The sequence below is a fragment of the Gorilla gorilla genome, chromosome 13 (genome assembly GCF_029281585.2).
Source record: "Gorilla gorilla gorilla isolate KB3781 chromosome 13, NHGRI_mGorGor1-v2.1_pri, whole genome shotgun sequence".
Lineage (NCBI taxonomy): Eukaryota > Metazoa > Chordata > Mammalia > Primates > Hominidae > Gorilla > Gorilla gorilla.
The window spans coordinates 72,976,688-72,999,111 of record NC_073237.2 but is presented as its reverse complement, the minus strand read 5'-3'; the positions used below and the strand labels follow the sequence as shown (position 1 = coordinate 72,999,111).

At 40.7% G+C, this 22,424-nt stretch overlaps 1 protein-coding gene and 1 long non-coding RNA gene across 10 annotated transcripts in view; one reads left to right on the top strand and one right to left on the bottom strand.

Moving 5' to 3' along the window:
• PRUNE2 (prune homolog 2 with BCH domain) overlaps nt 1-22,424 on the top strand; it is a 292,041-nt gene that overhangs the window by 112,710 nt on the left and 156,907 nt on the right. The gene's annotated exons all lie outside the window — the stretch shown is intronic.
• The window catches only part of LOC109028369 (uncharacterized), a 32,161-nt gene continuing 14,119 nt past the window's right edge, over nt 4,383-22,424 (bottom strand). The window contains exons 2-3 of the long non-coding RNA XR_008668552.2: nt 8,085-8,267; nt 4,383-7,856 (exon numbers count right to left, since the gene is read on the bottom strand). This is a non-coding gene — a long non-coding RNA (uncharacterized lncRNA). The remainder of the gene's footprint in view (nt 7,857-8,084; nt 8,268-22,424) is intronic.

Sequence of the window (22,424 nt, the reverse complement as noted above, 5' to 3'; positions counted from 1 at the left end):
TGAAGGAGGAGCATAGTCACGTCTTACATGGTGACAGGCAAGAGGGCATGTGCAGGGAACTCCCCTTTATAAAACCATCAGAGACTTATTTACTATCATGAGAACAGCATGGGAAAGAGCCACCCCCATGATTCAATTACCTCCCACCAGGCCCCTCCCACCACACATGGGAATTATAGCAGCTATAATTCAAAATGAGATTTGGGTGGGGATACAGCCAAACCATATCAGTACCCCACTTATACACTGCTCCCACCCTGGCCTCGCACAAAGGCACAGGAAACACTGATGTTGTCTACTTTCTCAGACCCTCCTTGGGAAAGTGGGTACAGGTCAGTTCTGCCCCTGCATGCTCAAATCTGTCTGAGGTGTTCCCTTCCCTCCCTCCTTCTCCCCAGCCCCTGCCCTTTCTCAGGTCCTGCCGGCATCTCTCCCAAGGCCTCACCAGCCTCTCAGCTTTCTTGCTTTCCTTTCGGATTCTTTCCCCCTCCCTTAGTCAGGTGCTTCTGAATCTAGTCGGGGGACAGGGTAGTCTGGCTCTTTATGTATTCTTCCAAATCCATTGTATTCCTTGAGTCCTTTCTCTGCTATGCAGTTGTATCACCTCAGCCATGATCAGTGGATGCCCCATGGTCTTCCTTTGATGAGATAAAACTCAGGAAGTCAGTATTATTGGTACAGTATTATTGTACCAATAATAATTGATACAGTATTATTGTACCAATAATAATTGGTACAGTATATGGTACAGTAGTATTAATACAGTATATTACAGTATGTAGTCACCATTCTGTGCATTAGGTCCACAGAACTTACTCATCACATAGCTGAAAGTTTGTGCCCTTTGACCAACATCTCCCCATTAACCGCAATTAACTCAACCTCTGGCAGTCACTGTTCTGCTCTCTGCTGTTATGAGTTTGACTATTTTAGATTTCACATATAAGTGAGATCACGCAGTATTTATCTAAAAGAATCAGTTTTAAACTTGAATTCCAAATAGTAGTAAAATGTGCTTTTCTTGACTTCAAAAAGTTTGGTCATTAACCGTCTTCCGTTGTATTTGGAAGCCTCATTGGATTTCTAATCATGTTGTTTCTTGAGTGCTTATTGAATATGATGACACTCCAAATAAACTGAATGGAATTAATTCAAGAATAAAACATCATTTCTTGTTGTGTGTCTCAATCTGATATTTGCCAGATGGGAAACCCAGCATCATTCTCACAGCAGGTCTCATTTATGGCAAACACACATCCACATCCAGTGAATATGAGAAAGCACAACCTTTCTCCTTCTTATTTTTATAAGATCTATTGTGGACTTTTTTCCTTTGCTTTTCCTGCACCGATCCTAATTTAATTAAATGCAGCTTTCTTGGGAGTCAGGGTGGGAAGTGGGTTACTGCTGGTGGGTACAAAACAAATGGCAACTACATCAAATGGTACCTAGAGAGAGGGAGAGTAGCAGTTTTATTGTGGCCTGCTTCTTAGATTTGAGAATACAGATGTCAGAAGTGACTGATTATATGTTCTGATGTTTTACTGGCATGAAAATTCCCCATTAACTAGTTAACTATAGGTCACTGTGGCTAGAAGTGCTGTAGTTTTCTATAATTGACATATCACTAAATAATCTATTGATTAATTCATTATTGCAACAAACTGGGCCATGTGCTAGCATGGGAATTGTTGGGACACAAAGACATGGCCTCTTTCCTCAAGCTGCTCTCAGAAGGTAGCCTAGCTTTTGGAAAACCGCCTTCTAGTAAACCTGCATGCTTACTTGGAGTGTGAACAAAGTCAGCCTGGAGGGTTCAGAGGAAGCTTCATGGAGAAAAAGAGTGTTCAAACCCTTGGAACAAGGACTCCTTATCAGTTCCTGCATTTTATTGGCCCATCTGGAAATTCATGTTGCAACTTCCCAAGGCTTAATTAACTTAGAAGTGGCCCCACCCCTACTACCTTTGCTTTTTGACCCTTGTTCATGATAAAGAGGGGGTTGCACATTTATCTGAGGATCTTGCTGCATCATTCTTAGAACCAGGGCCATGAGCTCCTCTAAGAAGAATCCCCTGCCCAGCCCCTCCATATCTGATGCATCATTAGGGACCAACGAGATGTTAATGAAGATTCGTAGACAATAATTCCTGGTTGTCAATCACCCAGGACTTTGTGGATGTGAGAGGAGAGAGGAGAGGCCCAGGCAGGAGAATGTTAATCAATGGTGAAGCAGAAAACTCTCCTTGCTGACCATAGCCCTGTCTCCCAGCCATAAGCGTGTGGGGAAACCTTGCGGGGATGCTTGGTGGTATCTAATTGAAGAGTTCCTACCTTGCTCCTTGGTCGACTCCTAATGGAGGGCCTTCTAGGGAAGCTGCATGTGCCAGTAGTCGTCTCTGTTTTGAATATTGCTGCTGATCCACCAAGTGCTATTTGCAGAGGAGAGGCCTCCACATTGGAGCCCCCTAGAGTAAAAGCTTTTATTTGGAAAGAAGGTGTGATTGCTGGATACAGTGAGAAGACCACTGGATGAGAGATTTACAGTCTGGGAGTCGAGTCTTGGCTCCATGATCTACTAGTGCCATAAACTTCAGCAAGTCAAAACCTCTTCAAGCCCCATTTCTTCTTTTGTAAAATGGGAATAATAGTGATTGCTATGGTTACATCAAAGAGTCATGATGTTTGAAAGGTCAGTGGATATGAAGCCCATCATAACAGGTAAAACACTACCAAAGCAGGAGGAATTATCTGGAAGGTGAAGTTTCTTGATTTTTATATTGGCTCAAGATGGCAATATAAATACTTGAAGGGGCTCGTCTTGAAGCTGTGCATGCAAAGTACTTTTCACAAAAATGTAAACATATCTATTGTCCATCTGAAAATATGAGGGTGGAGGCTGAAGAAAATTATGAGGAAATACCTCAAGCTCCTACTAGGCCCTCCCTCGAGTCTTCCCTGGGAGAGAAGGATCCTTGAGAGTTTGTATGATACTTGCTCTTCCTAACAAGGCATAGCCAGGATAGAGCTACCTTAACTCCATCTTGAAGCTTATATACATACCCTTTCCTGAGATTCACATTAATAAAACAGAGACACAGATTGGGACCTGACTCATTTAATTCCACGAACCAGACCTGTTTTGAGTGCCAACCACGTGTCAAGAATTAATTAGTTTCTCTCTACTTGCAAATATGAGTCTCTCTCTCTTCTTCTTATAAGATTTGTGATCTCTGCCATCTCCAGTCACCAGATGTGGCCCCACTCAGGTTGTCTTCATTGTCAAATTGGAATAGTGATGATAATGAACAAATTTCAAATGTTTAAGTTGTGTCAAGCACTGCTTTAAGTGCTCTTTGTGCATTTATTCAATACTTGCCACACACTGTCATTGTTGTCAACACCCCCATTTTACAGATGAGCAGGATTGAGCTTTTCCCCAAGGGCACATGGCTAGTGAATAGAGACGCCTTTCAATCCAGGAACTCTGGCTCCAAATGCATGCCTGGGACCACTGTGCTACAGTGCACCTTAAGAAGTTTACAAAGAGGAAAGTAGTGGTTTGTGAGTTTAATGTCCAGTATATATAATAACTATCAACTGAATTCACAATAATTTACTTGTGGTAACTCTAGCCATGGTAAGAGATGTTTCTTTCGACTAGAATATATCTGTTTGGTGAGTTAACATCTGATGGTTGCTTGATGGTGTTTTGACTCTTATGTCTTCAGTAAAACTAGGGAAATTATTACCTAGGAAATGCCATGTCTTTAGGAGACACAAATCTTTCAAAGAAATAGGTCCTGTGAGTTATAAGGCTCTCATAGTCTATTGACAAATATTAGAAAACCAGGTGAGGGCACAAAGAACTTTAGTTGCTGGTGATGGCTTCAGAAGTCAGGGACTCTTGAGCAGAATCTTAAAGGATGGAGAAGCTAGGTGGAAGAAAGGGGGAAAAGGCATCCTAGACAGGGAATGTTCTGAGGCCATGTGTGGGAAGGAACGCTTGGTGACCATGGAGATGTGGGAAGCTGCGGCAGCACAGACAGGGCCGGAAGCTGCGGTCACAGGAGAGGAAGTCGGGAGGAGCTGGGCTCTAAGGCCTTCGGCACTGTGTAACTAGACGGGGCTTTCTCCTGTGGGCAGTGCGAGGCGGGATTGGAGAGGACTGTCTAGTGACCATGAAAGCATCGTGGAGGCCATTGCTATTAACAGGCCAGGTTGAAGCTGCTGCAGGACTGGAGCAAAGCAGTGTCTTTGGCTATGGAGACAAAGGGATGAGCGTGTGTGATGTGTGCAATTTTCTACCTTAAAAAAAATAAATGTATAAGTGGAAAAGTGAACTACTGTATGTAGAAAAAGGCTAACAAACATGGCAAAGGCTCACTTTTTTTTAAATTTTACTTTACGTTCTGGGATACATGTGCAGAATGTGTAGGTTTGTTACACAGGTATACGTGTGTCATAGTGGTTTGCTGCACCTATCAACCCATCATCTAGGTTTTAACTCCCACATGCGTTAGGTATTTGTCCTAATGCTCTCCCTCCCCTTTTCTCCCACCCCCCGAATCACTTTTTTTAAAAGTCAGCAATAAAAATAAATTGAAACTAAATCAAATAAATTGATACTACAGAGAACAAAATAATAAGTATAACAATGTAATATAGTAGTAAAAGAAAATAATAATAATAAAGAGAATAAAAGCCACTTTGGTGATAAAAGAGTAAGAAAAGTTGTAACAAAGAATCAAAGTTGATATAGTATGCCAAGACACTGTAAGAAAAAGTAATTTACAATGACAGATTTTGAAAAAACTTAATTTTCAGCAAGTTTAAAAAATTGATAGGGCAGATAAAAAGTGTGAGTTCCTAATTGGAATTCTCAAATGTAGCAAATTCTATGGATCTTCATTAGAAAGGGGAGGTGCAGAAGACACTGAAGGCAGGGAGCATCTCAGGTCTTGCTCCTGACCGTCACGAAGGCCCAGGAGCGGTCCCCTCCACCCATGAGGCGTAATCAGTCATCCTTCTGGCTTCAGCAGTCTTGCACGCATGTACCACAAGGAGCCACTGGGTTTCTCATTTGTATGGCTACATTGGGGACCATGCTGTTAAGTGCAATCAGTAATATAGGGAGAGGAGCAAGGAGGTGAAAGAAAGAGAAGATAATGAGTTTGATTTTGAACCTTTTGAGCTTTACATATCTAATGTTCATCTAAGGCAATATAGCCCATAGGCAGCATCTATTGGAAATTAATAAAAATAAGGGTCTAGGCATTCAGGTTAGTGGTGGGGATGGAAGAAAAGACTTGAGAGCCATTGAAATTCTTGTGGGGAAGTCCAAAGCAACAGAGCAGAGAGAGGATTGGTAAGCGATGTGTTGGAGAAAAGATAAAAGTCGTGGAAGCAAAGGCTGGAAGCTAATATGTGTCAAGAGGAGAGCCAGAGATGGCCAGAAGCTAGTATCCATAATAGGAGAATTCAACTCATGACACTGGTTTCCTTGATTTAAGGATCTCAGACATGCGTTGGGTCCTGCTGTTGGTTGTGGCTCACAGAGATGGGGACGATGACAGCTCAAAGTTCTTTGTATCCTGGTTCCTTTTGACCAGTGTGAGCTTAAATCTAATATTTCTTTGAATCCCTAATGTTGATATCACTCAGAGTTCTTATATTCTCTCCTATGAGCATCAGTTCAAAGATAACATTATTTATTGGACTATCCATGAACAAAGAGGGACAGAAGTTCAGAGACATTAGTGAAAGCACCTGAGCTATCTGAATCCTCTCCAAACCTGGTAAATGATTCCTAAAAGATGAGGGAATTCAAATTCTGGCTTCTGCTGGGAATTGAATATTTCTCAAACCGCCTGATGCACAGCCCCAGCTGAGACCTAATGCAAGTATTTTGCTTAAGAGAACCACAAATGTGAGGTGCTTCTAACAATATATGTCAAGCAGTGTGTAGCTGATGGTAGGAGTTAGATTTATGCATATTGTGGTTGTCCATTTCCAGCTGCTTTTGTGAAGTCAAACTTTTTTTATGTTAACAGATCACATTATTATCACATTTACTGGAGAATAATGAGATATGGTGGTAATACATCATTGGCAGCTCATAGCGCCATTTGAAAACATGCTTGTTTTTAAGTCTGAAATAATGGGTCAAAGAGAGAGAGGCACACTTTGGCATGTACACTCACACACACACACACACACACACACACACACACAGAGCTCTTAACAACTGGTCCTGAGTAGCTCTTTGTAAATGCTTTATTGCCAGGAGTGAACCCTAAAGTGGCTCACAAGAGTGCCCTATTTCTTTCAATTAACTACGAGGACAAACACATCTCAAAGTTGAGATAAGTGACCAGTATGATTTGCCAAAATTCTAAAGCGCACTCACCATGAAATGGATAAAGGTTACCTCTGGGGATTTGCACTGCATGAATTCTGTGAAAAGCTTGTTGGATATTGTGATACAGATAGAGAAATGAAGTATATTATATAAGATACTATGAGGTTCCCTGCCTTTGCTTCACATCCCAGGCTTACAAACGTGCCCCATAAACATTCCCTCTGTGGATCTTGCATTTCATATATTTATCTAAACTCTTATAATGAAATTACACTTTTAGTATTTGCTGTCTCATGTGATGATGAATCTCATATGTGTCCCTTCATTGCATGAAGTCAGATAGTCAACTTATTCAAAACTTTACATCATTCTAGATTTAAGAGACAAGGAAGAGCTTCTCAGGCAGAAGGAATAATGTATGCCTGACATGTTCAAGGAATTACAAGTTAGATTTTGTTTAGGTGCATGGGAGGGGATGATTGAGATGACAGATAAGGCTGGAGGGATGGGGAGAGGCTGTGGCTGTATACAGCCTCAGTACAAGGCTAAGCATTTTAACTTTATACTGGAAAAAAGAAATCAAACAAAGGGGAGGGATAAAGGACTTAGTCATCTTTGCACTGGAAAACAAAATATGTAATTAAATTCCCATAGCTTCATGTAACATTGAATTCTTCCAGGTTAGAAAAAAAAAAGGTTAATCCTGTGATATTAATGGAATGACATTTTGAGGTCTTGAGAATGGGCACAAAAGTGGGAAATGAATTTCAGTATGGGCAAAGACACTGAGGATGATGTTGATTAGATAATTCACTCCGTAATCATCATGCTATGTGCTAGTAAGTATAACCCTGGAAAGATCTTAAGACGCTTCCCAGCCTGTTCACAGATCCCCTGGGCCAGAACACTCCTTAGGAAAAACAGTCAGCTAAATATTAGGCAGCAACACGAAGGGTCTTTGAACAAAATGGGAAATGTTATTCTACAGTGTAGAAAGGTCACAGTACGGATCTGGGAACTAAATATTAAAAATGAGTGTGGCTGGATATATGGAGAATGTTGGGCCCAGAAGGAACCGTAGAGATCAGATGTTACAACAGCTTTGTTTTGAGGGTTAGAAATATGAAATGATTTGGTTATGAACGCACAGTTTAGGCAGCAGGGCCAGAATCCTGACCCTCTGCCCCGTGGTTATCTCCTCCCCAGCTTGGCTGCCTCATGTCATCACAGTATTCCATTTTGTTTGTTGCATGTCTTGTGAAGCCATCAAGATTTTCTCGTCTGTTTTCCTCTCATTGGTAATGCTCACTTTGTGACTTCATTTCAAGTCCGTGATCCCGTTCAAATAAATATCCACAACACGATCTGTTTTCCTGCCCATCCTTTAAGGAACACATCAATTCATTTTCTAATGTCCTTCCATCACAAGCGGGACCAGGCACAGGGCGAGGCTCATCGATGACCCAAGATGGCAGCCGGGCATTTCTCCCAGGGATCTGTGAAAGTGGAGGACAAATATGGAGGGACGGGGGTGAGCCCGGGTAGAAAATCCAGACTCCGTGAGGATAAATCCAAGTGAGCCAGTCAGACAATACGAGGCAAGAAATAGAAAATCGGTAGTGGATTCCGGGAGGACAGTGAGTAGGAAGGATAGAAGCGAGTAGAGGAACTTAAGGCCATCAAAAATTTCTGAGTAGAAATTGAGTGCTTTATAAAGCACTTACCTCTGTGCTTCCTTTTGTGCTTCCTGTGTGTGTGGATATTTAAAGGGGCTGGAAATGTGCAAAAACATGTCACTACTTAGACATTATATTGTCGTCTTGCTGTTTCTAGTGATGTTAATTATCTCCATTTCAGCAGATGTGTGGCCTCAGATGGTAAAGTCAGCAGCCTTTCTTATTTCTCACCTGGAAATACATACGACCATGTGAGGAGACAAATGGCAAGGTGTCAGCATACCCTGAACTTGAGTTGAGAGCTACACACAATATTATTGGTTTCCGAGCATCACAAACACCCTCTCTGTTTCTTCACTGGGCACAGAATTTTAATAATACTTATTTCAGTGGGCTGTTGGCAGGAACAAATGAAGCAATCTACATAAAGTCACTAGTGCAATGCCTGACACACACCATTCTCTTGAGGTCCCCTCTAGAGATCCCACAGGTCATATGACTTCTTGGGGAGCAGTGGCTCACACCTGTAATCCCAGCACTTTGGGAGGTCGAGGCAGGTGGGTCACCTGAGGTCAGGAGTTCAAGACCAGCCTGGCCAATATGGTGAAACCCCATCTCTACTAAAAATACAAAAATTAGCTGGGCGTGCTGGTGCATGCCTGTAATCCCAGCTACTCGGGAGGCTGAGGCAGGAGAATTGCTTGAACATGGGAGGCGGAGGTTGCAGTGAGCTGTAATTGTGCCATTGCACTTGAACCTGGGTGACAGAGTGAAACTCTGTTTCCAAAAAACAAACAAACAAAAAAAGGCATAGTCAGATACAACTGATGTTAATCAAGTGTCTGCTTTGTGGTTCAGTGCCTTTCTGTTTAATCACCACAATAACTACTATGTGGACTGTTTTGGGCACTTTAAAAGAAACCTAAGGAAAATGACACGTAACGTGGGGGAGGCTAGAAGAGATCTTAAAGATTGTCTAATTCATAGACACCAATCTAAGACCCAGGACATTTGCAGAGGGTACACAGCTAGCAAATAGCAGGTATATGGTTAAAGGCCAGCACTTCTGGCTTCTGGTCTATTCTTCGTTCTACCATGTAACTCACCCCTGCCATTGAGATGTCTGTAGTCTTTCTTTGCTGCACTGACTACTCAGAAAGTGCCGTCGATGGTGATCCAGCCCTGTGTCACTGAGGAGACTCACAGCGGACTAGCTCTTCACTTATCGATCTTGGTGTTCATTGAAACACTAAGTATATGTGTTATAATTCCTTAGGACATAAAACAGTAGTATCCAAGAAACTCTGTGCTTATAACTCCAAAATTTTATTTTTATTAGAAAAGTATTTACATGGAACTTAACATATGGCTGGGACTCTTTGAAGGATTTTACAAAAATTAACTCATTTAATTTTTAGAAGAACTCTGTAAAGAAGATGCTGTAGTTGTCTTCATGTTTCAGATAAACAAAGTGTGGCACAGAGAGAATAACTTTCCCAAGGCTGTAAAAATATGAAGAAGCAGAATCTGGCCCTAGCGTTCATGGTCTTAACTACTCCACTGACCTGCCTCTCAGAAATTATCAAAAATGCTGACTGTTCCTCCCCAGAAAGCACATTCTTTCATTCATTCATTCTTTCCCTTTCTGAGAGTTGTGTCACTTCTCTTCCAAGTGGCCTGTAGACCATTTAGGCTTTCCCAGTGCTTTCTTTTTTTTCTTTTTTTGAGATGGAGTCTCGCTCTGTCACCCAGGCTGGAGTGCAGTGGCACCATCTCGGCTCACTGCAAGCTCCACCTCCCGGGTTCACGCCATTCTCCTGCCTCAGCCTCCCCAGTAGCTGGGACTACAGGTGCCCACCACCACGCTGGGCTAATTTTTTGTATTTTTAGTAGAGATGGGGTTTCACCGTGTTAGCCAGGATGGTCTCAATCTCCTGACCTCATGATCCACCTGCTTCGGCCTCCCAAAGTGCCGGGATTACAGGCGTGAGCCACCACGCCCGGCCAGGCTTTCCCAATGCTTTCTATGTCTCTGATTACCTTGCCTACCTGTATTCTGACTCCAACATCTCCATTCATTTTGCTGTACACGTTGGTTATAGGAAATTAGAGTCCAGTAGGATGAAAGGTGAAATACCAAGACATTCACCGTTAACTCATTCACCAACACTATATGCTATGTGCTAGGTACGAGGAACATAAGGAACTAAAATACACATAATTCTTATCCTCTTGGAGCTTTCAGTTTAGTCAGGAAGCAAGACATTAAACAAGTAATCATACATATAAATGTAGATTTCAAACTAATGTAAGTGCTATGAAGAAAATTATTGGATGCTGTTATAAGAAAATGTATATAACCTATTTTACATTAGATAGGGAGGTGTGTAAGGCCTCCAAAGAAAGTAATTTTTAAGTTTATAAACCAAGCATATACAATATAGGCCAGGAAAGGACTAGGGGTGAGAGCATTCCAGGCAAAGGGAACAGCAGTGCAAAGGCTCTGAAGTGGGAAATAGGTCGGCACATTCAGGAAACTGAAAGAAAATTCATTAGAAACTGCATGTGTCATAGTGAGTATAGGGGAGGGAGTGGCATGGCTGGAGAAGTGGTGGGATCAGATCCTGCAAGCCCTCCCAGGCCAGAGTGAACACTTCAGACTTTATTTTAAGCAAGGGAAGCCACTGGAGGATTATAAAAAGGATAGGGATGTGGCAAAGAGTTAATGGAAAGCAGGTAACAATACAAATAAAGAGATGGGTTAGAGGCTGCCTTCATAGACCATGGGAGAGGTGACCATGGTTTGAAGTAGGATGGGGGCAGTCAAAATGTAGTAGAAAAATTCAAGATACATTTTTATAGATATTTAATATATCTAATTTATTTAAGTAATAACCAATAGGATGTGTTGATGGACTGGCTCTGGGGACTAGGGAGGAAAAAATGTCGTGGATTATTCTCAGGTACGTAGCATAAAAACTTGGTGGATGTCCTAGACCACTTTCTCAGATGGGAAACACACGGGGGTGAGGGTTGCAGGCACACCCTAGCTTGCAGCGTAGCCTGTGTGGTCCTGGGCAGATCCCCACCTGGGCATCTCCCGATACGATGGAGGAGCTGGCTCCTCATTGGTTCTCAGTAGCTGTCTTTGTGGGAAACAACTACCACATCTGAAAACAAAAACAAAAACAAAACCCTCCTGCTGCTTGTTTTTGTTTGTTTGTTTGTTTGTTTTTGAGACGGAGTCTTGCTCTGTCGCCCAGGCTGGAGTGCAGTGGGGCGATCTCAGCTCACTGCAAGCTCTGCCTCCCGGGTTCACGCCATTCTCCTGCCTCAGCCTCCCGAGTAGCTGGGACTACAGGCACCCGCCACCACGCCTGGCTAATTTTTTGTATTTTTTTAAATTAGAAACGGGGTTTCACTGTGTTAGCCAGGATGGTCTTGATCTCCTGGCCTCGTGATCCGCCCGCCTCGGCCTCCCAAAGTGCTGGGATTACAGGTGTGAGCCACTGCGCCTGGCCGCTGCTTGGTTTCAAATGAATCTTGGATACAGGTGGCCAGACTAAATGATCTCTCAACTTGTCTTCAAGTTTAGGATTTTAATTTTTGATATTTTTCACTTCCCTCTGGAAATTTGTTCAATTCTCAATTGTTGGGGGAGTGCGCAGCTGCTTCATTATGAGTTTACTGGCTGATAATCAAATAAATATAGAAAATATAATTGGGTCATGTAGCTATCGCTAACCAGTTTTAAAAAATATGTACTTCTTGGATCTTACATAGGCCTGAAAGTTTAGTTGCACTACTTTAGGAATCTCTTTTTATGCATTTGTTCAATTAAAAGGCAACAAAGACAAATCCTTAAGAAAATACCAGTATTTTTCCTACATATGAAATCAAGGGTCCTTGTCTGACGATGGATTTTACTAGTTACGAGAATCTTCCTATATTTGTAGTTTAATCCTTGTCATTTCCTGTAATAGACTTGTATTTTACCAGCAGCCCTTACACGATTTCTTTGTGAAAAATATTTCTCTGTATAGAAGAAAGTTTATCATTTGGAATGTTAAATGCAATTATATTGACATATGGTGATAATGGGATAAAGCATACGGGTTAAAGGTTGCAGGAACCATGGCTTGGCAATTAGCGATGTAAATGAAACATTCATTATCCATCATGCTGAGAAGTTGATGAACTGTACAGTAAATCTGAGCCCACAGTCAGGACTGAGATAAGTCATTTCAGACAATACAGTGGAGTATTTATGAGCACCAGGGACAATGTTTCAGATTCCTGTCATGGAGGTTTCTTTACCTATTTAGTTGAATAAAGACCTTATAAAGTCCAAGCCACAATGCTGTCCTTCCACAGGAATAAGTATGAGATTCTAAAACTTTCTCTTAAAATGAACCATTTTGAGAGCTAAAGTGACTAGATGTTGACAGCAACCATTTTTCATAAGTCCATCCCATAAGAAAGATGTACCATAGATTATTTGTCTTGAAGAAGAGCTTTGATATGTTTCAAAATTCGACGTTGGCTTTGGAAGGAAACTGTAAATTTACAGATCTTTGTCCTTCCCCACAAAGAGCCTTAATCTCACAGGTTGGATTATGTGGAACTCACTGCTATTTTTTAGTTCTCCTTTAAGTGACTAAGGAACATCCAGATACTTCCAAAAAAAAAAAAAGTCTAAGTTTTTCACTTTGTCCATTGCCGTTTAATTATCTTCTGCATATTTTAAAGCATTTCCTGTGAACATAAGTATTGCCCATCCAGAAAATTTGCATCTACATTGATTTTATGTTTAATGAAACCTGTTCTTCTCAAGTTCTTTATTTAATCACATAAAATAGTATCTTCAAAGGTGAGATAAAAAAATCACTGGAGAAATGTTAAAACTTCATTTATTTAAGATAACTAGTGATACAGCTAGCAAACCCAGGAAGCCAACTGGAATGGAAATGCTCAGTGGTGCTCAGCCATTACTCAGGACCAGAGATTCCTTTGTTAACAGTTCAATTTGTTGAGGCACAGGTGAGGATAAATTGGGCCATGACAAAACTATGATATTGAATGATAATCATAGTAACATCTGACATGTATTAAATTTGGTGTTATGCCATTTCTCAGTTCCACCAAATGTACTAATCTGGGCATTGTTCTAGGCACCTGAAATAAATGATCTCAATTCATCCTTCTAATAACCCAGTGAAGTAGATCATACTATATCCCACTTTATAGATCATACTATATCCCATTTTATGGATGGGGAACCTGAGGCTCAGAGATGAGAAATGATCATCCAATCATCCACATTCACTCAACTAGTAAACAATTGGGCTAAACTTCAGCTCCAGCTCCATGGAATTCCAAGTCCTCGTTGAACCACTTTGTTATTGAGCTTGCTCCAACTGATCTCCTGTGTCTCTGGCCATCCCATCGTTTCAGTAGTGCCCCAGTTTGAAAGTCCACTTCATCATCAGGCATCCAGTGCCTTCCAGCCTTTAATTGTCTCCTATCAAACTGGAAACAATTAGTCTGAGAAAATCATCCATGCCAGTGAATTAATTTATTGAATTTGTTGTCCTGTGTCTTTCTGTGAGGGTGAAAGGCTGTATTTCTGCCATAAGAGAATGCTGGCTGTCTCTAGAAGAGCTAAGGGAAAGGTTGGATGAGATCAACGCCTGGCTCTTACAATGGCCTGCAGCGGTCTTCCTCAGCCTTGACTCGCCTAGGAAACTTGCAAACATCAGATTCTCAAGTCTACCTCCAGAGATTCTGATTTAATCACTCTAGGCTGGGACCCAGTCATTGGTATTTTTTAAAAGCTCCTTAGAATAAATCTAATGTGCAGCCAAGGTTGGGAACCTCTGGATGGAAAATACATGATTTGGTCCCCTCTAACTTCACCTACTGTTTATTATCTCTCCACCTCCCACTGCTATAGACATGCTGTCTTCCTTGCTTTTCCTAGAACACAACAAGCATGCTTTTGCCTCAGGGACTTTGTACCTGCTGTCCCCTCTCTGACTAGAAAACAGTTTCCCTAGATACCTGCATAGTTAGCCCCCTGAACTTATTTCAATTCTCTGCTCAAATGTCATGTAAATGGTGACATCTTCCCTGACCATCTTATATAAAATAATACTTCCCTTTCCCCTGATATTCACTATCCACCTTATCCTGTTTGATTTTTCTGCACTGCTCCATCAACCATTGACATATAACATATCTACTTGTTTATATATGTATTGTGTTTCACCAGCATTGAAATGTGACTTTCACAAGGGTAGGGATTTTTGTCTGTTTTATTTAATACTGTATCCCCAAGAATGCCTTGCATAAATTGAGACTAACAAATATTTATTAAATTGAATAAATGAATACATTTGGGAAGGCGCAAAGGAGTCCTTGCCCCTGAAATTCATTTCTTCAGTCAGCCAGCAAACTGTATGGAGTGACATCTGTGTGCTGAGCTCAGAGCTCTGTGCCTGGGATAGCATTTTACAGAGCATGGTGGGCATGGCTGGCCAGTGCTCCTGCTTACTTCGATTTTCTGCCTTCCCACCATTCCTGTGCTTATTATATTCTTTCTCAGAAGACTTTTTCCCCACTGTTGAGAACAGGGCAGTCTGAGAAGCCTCCCTACTAAAACTGAGGTTGGCACCCCTCTCCTACTTCATTGTGGAATCCTGGAATGGTCTTTCTTACCCTTCGTCCCTAGCAGTTTCACATGCTTTGGGTCATTGCGTTTCTTCCCTTCTTTGCCCTCCCCCACTTCTCTCCTTCAAACAACATCATCTCTCAGCAATATACAACCTCAGGGGCTATGGGGCAGGGGAGAAAGAAGGGCCCAAGAGGAAGCTACCCTGATGGCATTGGTGCAGTGGCAGATGTGGGAACCCAACCCAAGAGGAACAGTTTAGGAGTGCCGAGAATCTCCGCTGAGTGGAAGAAAGGTCCAGGCCCTTTGTGTCTGTGTGTGTGTGTGTGTGTATGTGTTTTGGTAATGAGAAAGAAGCTCAAGAGAAAGCTTCATATATCTTCAAACATACAAAAAAAAAAAAAAAAACAACTGCTGGCTGGACACAGTGGCTCATAACTTTTAATCCCAGCACTTTGGGAGGCTGAGGTGGGTGGATCATTTGAGGTTAGGAGTTCGAGATCAGCCTGGCCAACATGGTGAAACCCCATCTCTACTAAAACTAGAAATACTAGCTAGGCATAGTGGCGGGCACCTGTAATCCTAGCTACTTAGGAGGCTGAGGCAGGAGAATTGCTTGAACTCGGGAGGCGGATGTTGCAGTGAGCCGAGATTGTGCCACTGCACTCCAACTTGGGCAACAGAGCGAGACTCATCTCAAAAAAAAAAAGAAAAAAGAAAAAAAGAAAAAAAAAAAACGAAAATGTGGTGTATATGTATACCGTGATATACTACTCAGCTTTTGCAGCGATATGGATGGAACTGGAGATCATTATCCTAAGTGAAATAATTCAAAAATGGAAAATCAGATACCACATGGTCTCACTTGTAAGTGGGGGCTAAACAGTGTGTACACACAGACACAGAGAGTGAAATAATAACATCGGAGAGTCCAAAAGGTGGGAAGGCGGGAGGGTGGTAAGGAATGAAAAATTACCCATTGGGTACAATGTCTGCTATTCAGGTGATGGCTACACTAAAAGCTCAGACTTCACCACTACTCAATATCCATGTAACAAAACTGCACTTGTACCCCCTAAAATTTACAAAAATTTAAAAAATTTCATTTGTGCTTACTGTCTTTACTGAAATGTTAAATATTTACTCATGAGTTGATTACTCTGTGCACGTGAGATTGTCTTTTGTAGTTATAAAGAAGGGATGCTTAGAAGTAGTATCAGTGTTCTTTCTTATTCCTATCCCTCCCAAATCTCACACCAGAAAATGCTGGAATTTTTTGGAAGGAAATAGAGAAGAGTGGAATTAGGTTTAGGGATGGTAGTCATAGGAGGAGGGGAATAATGGAAGTTATAGAAACGGTGGTACTTGGTGTTGGTCCGAGCTAAAGGCTAGAGAAGGATGTATTAGAAATGGGCCTGCATAGCTGGCATGAAGGCCAGGTGAGCAATCCTTGTGCTTTTTCTGGGAGAGGTAAGGCCCAAGAGAATTTGCCTGAAATGGGATGATGTACAACTAGTTTCACATCCAAGAAAATTCGAGGAGTTCTGGGGCAAATGTAAAGAGATAACATTCCTTGCATACCTGAAGAGAAGAAATATGGGCAGAGTGAGAAAATGATTTTAAAAATGACAAAATAGGCTAGGCAGAGTAGCTCACACCTGTAATCCCAACACTTTGGGAGGCTGAGGCAGGCAGATTGCTTGAGCTGAGAAGTTTGTGACCAGCCTGGGCAGCATAGCGAGATCCCATCTCTACAAAAAAAACCACAAAAATTAGCTGGGCATGGTAGTGCATGCTTGTAGTTCCAGCTACTCTGGAGGCTAAGGTGAGAGGATCGCTTGAGCCTGGAAGGTCAAGGCTGCAGTGAACTGTGATCGTGCAACTGCACTCCAGGCTGGGAGACAGAGTGAGACCCTGTCTCAAAAAAAAAGACAAAGTACAAAATGGTCCTCTGAGAATATTGTTCCTCTTTGTCATTGCAAAGAGATGCATTCTAACTGGATGTTTTCATTTATACTCCCAAATTCTAAGACTCTTGTTTCTCCTCCAGTGTTTCACACAGATGGTTAGTGAACAAGTCCTTTCTTTCCCCTCCACCAGATAAACTTGATTTTCTGTCTGGTCCTATTCAGTTCAGCTTAGCAAGTAACAGGGCAAATTTTTTTTCGTCTTTGGGACTTGAAGTATGGTGTTTTATAATTCACTGAGTGATTACAGAGTGCCCAGAACTTTATGTAAATTATTTTTGTTTCCCATAACTCATCTGTGTAGTAGATATTAGTGTTCCCATTACATAGATGAGGAAATAGAAGCTCAGCAACAAAAAGTAATTCATAGCTGGTAACAGAATTTGAACTCATGTTTTTCTGTCTCTAAAATCTACAATCTTTTCACTACTCAAAGGTGCTAAAGCTCCCCTGTTTCCTCCATATTTAACGTTCTTTAAATCATTATTTTATTCTGGTTTAAAGAATTGGGTCGGGCCTAGTGGCTCACACTTGTAATCCCAGCACTTTGGGAGGCCGAGGTGGGTGGATCACCTGAGGTCAGGAATTCGAGACCAGCCTGACCAATATGGTGAAACCCCATCTCTACTAAAAGCACAAAAATTAGCTGGGCATGATGACATACACCTGTAATCCCAGCTACCTGGGAGGCTGAGACAGGAGAATTGCTTGAATCTGGGAGGTGGAGGTTGCAGTGAGCCGAGATCGTGCCACTGCACTCTAGCCAGGGCAAGAAGTGAGACTCCATCTCAAAAAAAAAAAAAAGAATTGAACTGGAGGCCAGGAACGATGGTTCATGCCTCTAATCCCAACACTTTGAGAGGCCAAAGCAGGTGGATTGCTTGAGCTCAGGAGTTCAAGACCAGCCTGGGCAACATGGTGAAACCCCATCTTTACAAAAAAATACAAAAAATTAACTGGGCATGGTGGTGCACACCTGTAGTCCCACTTACTCAGGGGGGTCAGGTGGGAGGATCGCTTGAGCCTAGGAGGTTGAGGCTGCAGTGAGCTATGATTGTGCCACTGCACTCCAGCCTGGGGGATAAAGTGAGACCCTGTGTCAAAAAATATTTTTTTTTAAATTAAAAAATAAAAAAGAATCAAACCTATTCTTTTCCCTCTACTCTGCCCAAGTTTTCAAGTAAATAATCTAATTATTATTTGAAATGACCCAATTAAGTTTAAAAATACCTGTCCTTTCCTAGCCCTGAAGACTTAAAATAGATCTACTGTCTTCTAAGAGTCATTTCATTTAGTTTTCACTTGCTCCTTCTCTTTATAAAGGAGTCTCATTTCTCTACCTGCTTTATTCCATCAATTACTTTCCACCTTTTTTCTGTGGGGTTATTTTTACCAAAATTAACACATGGGGTCTCCTAAGTAAGTTTCCTTGTTGAATTCCCTTTACCAGTTGAAACATAGAACAGGGAAAAAAACATTCTTACATTACTGCACCTACATAAGATGTACTTGGCCGGGTGCGGTGGCTCACGCCTGTAATCCCAGCACTTTGGGAGGCCGAGTCAGGTGGATCACCTGAGGTCAGGAGTTCGAGACCAGCCTGGCCAACATGGCAAAACCCCTCCTGTACTAAAAGTACAAAAATTAGCCTGGCTTGCTGGCAGGTGCCTGTAATCCCAGCTACTCAGGAGGCTAAGGCAGGAGAATCCCTTGAACCCGGGAGGTGGAGGTTACAGTGAGCCGAGATTGCACCACTGCACTCCAGCCTGGGCGACAACAGCGAGACTCTGTCTCAAAAAAAAAAAAAAAGATGTACTAGTGTGTATGTGATGTGACTACAGGATGAATGTATTACAGGAAGCCAGATAACATGAATAAAGAAAAGATTGTCCACTATAAATCAACCTTTTTTCCCATTCTTCATTCTGGTATTCTCCCAGGGCTTACAAAAATTTCTATTTCTTCAATGAAAAGGATTTGGAAGTAACATGGCCTGTTTATTGCATTCCTTCTCAATCAGTGCACACAGTAATTCAAAGTTTTTCCTTAAGCTGGATGAATCCCAACAACAACAAAAGACCGCTTTGGTGAAGTAAAATTAACTTGGGAAATAAGCATGAACTTAAAGTAATATAAAGTAGGGGAAGTTGGTAGGATCTCAGGTTATAAATTTCAATGTAAGAAATTATATTGTTGATTTGATTTTTGTTTCTTAATACAAATTGTTCCTTTTCCCAGGTGGCAAGGTTTTGGAGGAAACATACATTTTTCCTGTTGAAGGAAAAGAGCAAAAAGTGACTTGGTTGGGCTTCCCAACTTCTGTTAAAGCCACTTAATTTTTTGAAATCCATGTGTGACTGTCTGTCAATAATTTACATAGTCAGGCTGGGTACAGTGGCTCATGCCTGTTAATCGCAGCACTGTGGGAGGCCAAGATGGGAGGACTGCTTGAAGCCAGGAGTTTGAGACCAGCCTGGGCAACATAGTGAGGCTCTGTCTCTACAAAAAATTAAACAATTAGCTGGATACAGTGGTGTGTGCCTATAGTCCCAGCTACTGGGGAGGCTGAGGTGGGTGGATTGCTTGAGTCTGGGAGGCCAAGGCTACAGTGAACTGTGATTGCACCACTGTGTTCCAGCCTGGGGGACAAGCAAGACCCTGTCTCTAAAAAAAGAAAGAAAATAATTTACAATGTTCACAAGTTGCAGTTAACCTTGTCCATGGGAGGAGACTTTTGCAAAACTACAGAAGGTTATTTTTGGTTTCCTTTAAGAGTTTGCTTAGAGCTTGGAGACAGACAGTTCCCAGAGTTTCAAGACTACGTAGTAAGTGATTGGTTATGCCCCAACCTATGCATTGCTGTGGTTGCATAGCCCCGAAAATGACTATTGCCATTTAAAAAAAATTAAAATAAATATTTTTGACAAAATAATTGTAACTATTGAAGAGTCCATCCCTGAGAAAGCCACTCCATACCAGTAGCTAAGAAGCTATGATCATTCTGTTATTTCTCTCTGTAGTGGGCACTGGTGTCTTCTCAAAAAGTGGTTCATTTCGGTGCCAGGATAGGATAAAAACAATGAGCAACACACAAAAAGCCCTTTTCCTTCAGCTTACAAGGGCAGAAGGGTGGCTTTCCCAGCTGACACCTTGGTTTAAAGCCAGGAGTGGAATTCCAGGATTCTTGGGTTAAAAGGTCGTTTGTGTGGAGCCACATACTCTGCTCTCTGACTTCGTATAGGCAAATTTGCTGTAGTGCAGATTTGTGTTTGGCATCTTCATGAACCCACTGAGTCCCACACCATTAGTGTCCTCCTTGTCACAAGGTGAGCATTTCTGCTATCTTTTTGTCAAATAAGCCAGAATGGCTTTTCCTTTCTCACTTAGGGTGTGGTCTGCAAACCACACCTGAGTGGTTGGTGGCTTTTGTGGGCAGTACACGGAGTATAGTGGCCTCTCCCTCTGGGAAATAATTGGAAATAAAAACAGAAAGCAGTAGCAGATTCTTGGGTCTGCTCTTCAGTCAGAATGACATTTAGGTTTGGTTTTTCCTGTTTTCTGTCTTTTGCTGAATTTTTTGAAAATTAATTTACTCAATGTGTACAACTGCTTTGATGTGTACAATTTGCAGCCATTGAATACTCTGCTTAGTGTTACCCAAACACCTTGATAAAGTAGCCATTATTACCCTACCACTCCAGCAATCCCTGACCCCCGACCCACCGTAGTCTTCCTCATTGTACCTGCCTTCATGTCACATTGCTGCAGTTTGTGTCTGTCTCCTTGAGCAGTGACTCTGCTTCATAGCTCTTTCTTCTAGAAGAGTGCCCAGCATATAGTAGGACTTATTAAGTGCATGAAGAAATAATTCATATTTGACAGCTTTTGAGGATTCTGTAACTGAGTTTATTAATTTTCATTTTGTTATTGTATCAGCATTAAAGAAATGCCTAAGTTGATGACCATTAAGGGATATAGTTTGGCCATTTTCTTATAAATATATTTAAGATGCAAAAACATATATTTGATCACCAGTTATCAAAATTGCAATCTTTCACATGGGAATATAATTTATATGATATTTAAATCGTCTAGTTTCTATGATTATAATTTATATAATATTTCTTTAGAATCATTTCTGTGGTGTTTTCTGTTTTGCTAATCTTTTAGTATCTTTAGAGAATTTTTTGTCAATTTCTCAAGAAGCATATCTACTTTAGCTTGCTATTTATGGTAATTTGTAGCAAAAATTTAGTAAGTGTTACAGTGTCTCTAGTTAGTTATTAGTTTATCAATTACTAATTCTTCTTTTTCAGATTTTTTGAAATTTAATTTTTGGTATCTTCCTTCACAAATTTACTTTCGCATTGATAGTTGAGATATTATCAAAGTTGAGGTACTAATCATACTGACCATTATGAACAGTCATTTCTGGATTTCTCCACTGTCCCTTTGCTATTTGGAATGATTTTGGGCTTCACTTTCTTTATTAGGTTGACTGAGTTGCTCTTGGTTAAAAAACAAAATTTAAACTTTAAAGAAAATATCATATCAGCATTTAATTAAGTTTATTGCAAATTATTGCAATAAACCTAGAATGCTTTCAACAGTTTTGCAGGATTTTGTTGTGGTTGAAATGTTAGTTTCATTTGGTTTACTTTTAGCTTTAATTTTAGTTTTACTATAATATTTCACCAGATATTTCATAGTCCATTTTAGATGAATGTCAATTTCATGAAAGGATAACGTTTCAGATCCTGAGTCCTTTTCAATTTTTGAATCATATATTCATTTGAAAAAGCCATTAACATATTTTAAAAATAAGGCAATAGATTGGATTGAAAATGCGTTTTCAAAAAGAAACTTTATCACTTTAAAAAATCCTTGATATTTTAATGCCCAAGGAATTCTCATTCCCAAAAGTAATTGGTTCAAAGTCCAGAGAAACTTAGAATAAACAGGTAAAATGCCTGAGTTGAAACTAAAATAAACACACTCTAATTAAATGAAAACAAGTGTAAGGGTAAAAATAATCTTCAAAGAATGTTGCCTCAAATGAAGTCAAAAAGTTTTACTATAAATGTTATAGTAAAATTCACAAAAATAAGTTTTTAGTGGCTGAAGAATTGTGGTGAATACATTTTTGGTGCATTAACAATAATAAATTGGCAAGGTCCTGATATTCTGGGAGGATATCTGCATTAGGTTATGATGCTAATACATTTTATGTTTTTAATCCTAAGAAATGGACTTCACTGCTCTTGTCTAGTTAGTCTTTATAATACATTAAGAAATGGACTTCACTGCTCTTGTCTAGTTAGTCTTTATAATACATTAAGAAATGGACTTCACTGCTCTTGTCTAGTTAGTCTTTATAATACATTAAGAAATGGACTTCACTGCTCTTGTCTAGTTAGTCTTTATAATACATTTTCAGGATTGTTTTCAATTTAATTATTTGAAACATAAACATTTACTTTTTTATTTTAAAGTATTTTTGAGAAACTGTGACAGAATGTTCAGGGTAATTTTAATTGCTACCGCTTTTTTGAAAGTAATCCAGAAATGTTGATTTAAGTTTTTAGTTCACGTTCCCTTTTATCCAGCAAGCCTACTTTGATAAGCTCTCCTACAGAAATACAAGCATCGGAATATAACGACATATATTGAAAGTGTTTCACGCCTGTAATCTCAGCACTTTGGGAGCCTGAGGCGGGTGGATCACCTGATGTCGGGAGTTCGAGTCCAGCC